This window comes from Mixophyes fleayi, chromosome 1 (genome assembly GCF_038048845.1).
Source record: "Mixophyes fleayi isolate aMixFle1 chromosome 1, aMixFle1.hap1, whole genome shotgun sequence".
NCBI classification, from domain to species: Eukaryota; Metazoa; Chordata; class Amphibia; order Anura; family Limnodynastidae; genus Mixophyes; species Mixophyes fleayi.
In genome coordinates, this window is record NC_134402.1 from 1,698,765 (window position 1) to 1,700,588 (window position 1,824).

Here is a 1,824-nt window from a genome sequence, read left to right on the forward strand (position 1 = left end):
ACTTATAAGTAACTTATGGTGTAAATCTATTTAAAGGAAATAGCGCAGGGCGCTTATTCATACAATTGCAAATGTACTTATTTTTTATATTGTGTATATTTTGGGAAATCTTTATTTCTTAGACCAGAGAAGAAACTCCTATGTTTTAACTTTGGTAGAGGAAATGCACTCATGTCTGAAGTATATGTTTGATTTCTGATAAGCATTTATTTGAGGAAGTCTGTGTGTAGTTTCTAGAGGATGTCCTCATTAAGGTTAATTAAGTCTATTCAATGTGAGTGACCAACACTTAAACACAACACAGGAGGTCGTTACTGTGAGTTCCTGAGTGGCTTATGTTAAGGGTGTTAGAACCTGTCTGAATATTATAAACATCACGTGATTAAGGATATCACAGAAGTGTAAGTTTTGTTAAGTAGAAATTGCATTTAAAATCTAAAAACATCCTGAGATCTGATGGAAATCTGAGGAAATCAGTTTGATGTGGAAGTTAAATTGGGTTAAATGCAGGATTAGAGAACATCCTGATGTTAATGTTTGAATGTAATATTGCAGTCTGTGCGGAACCTTCTCTGATCAGGGGGCTGACTTACCCCCTGCCAAGACTAGTCTGTAAAATTGTATAAAAAGGGAGCCCTTTTTACACTGAAATGTATCATTCTGATGTTCCATCTGACCTGACCACTGATACCTTTAATCAGGGGAACTGTGCTTGTCAGGACACTTGAGCGAAATAAACATCACTCTGCTTCAAGACCCTGCCTGACAACTTCTTCAATATCGCTGTAATCCTGTGACCTGCCGATTATACCCTAAATCTAATCCGTCCTCCGGCTGTTCTGAAATTTGAACCCAGCTCCTAGTACCACCACTCTGCCTGCTAACTAGCAGCTCTAGCCAGTGTGATAGGCCAGTGGGATCCATCCACAGCAACCCTGATCCATAGTAAGTGGTCAGGGGTACTAGCTCAGGTGCACCAGCATGGGAGTACACTAGCAGCAACAGTTACTCAAAAGGAACATGGTTCTGAATGCCATAAAAGAGTCCAGTGGCAGCAGCAGGCTCCTCCTACTGCAACAGAATAACGAAAGAGGATGGTGGCAAAGTAAGCCCAGCCGGTTCCCAGCAACAACAGACAGGGTGGCATAGGCGGTCCAACCAGTACGGAGTTGTCGCACTCTGCATTTTTCCCAGAGATACTGGACAAGTTCACTCATGAACTGTGTCACTTGATCGGTTAGGATCTCACTAGGGAACCCTACTCTGCTAAATACTCCTAGCAGCGCGTCCGCTATCTTTTCCGCAGTTATGGAGGACAGAGCTAAAGCCTCTGGATACCGGGTACCGTAGTCCACCACGGTGAGGACATATCTCTTCCCCGATCTACTGGGCACAGGCAGGGGACCTACTATGTCCACAGCCACTCGCTGAAAATGTTCCCCAACTATTTGCAAGGACCTTAGGAGAGCACAAGCACTGGGCCGCCCAAGACACTGACACACATCACAGGCGGTGGTAATCGTTAATATGATTAACACAATTACGACACCCACCTGACTTAAAAAAAAAACCAGAATGTATTAAAAAGCGATATCAATATTAATCGACTTACCTGAAAAGCGACTGTCTACATCACCAATGATGCAGAATGCTGACCGCAAGTGATTTGGAATGAAGACCTGTCCGGCACTACAGTTTACCGTCATCGCGACTACTATTAAAGTTCATTTAACGTGGCAATGTCGGGTTAAGTGTTTAAACAGTTAACCTGCAGGGGCCCGACATTGCCACTTTAAATGAACTTTAATAGAAGTAAAGTAGAAG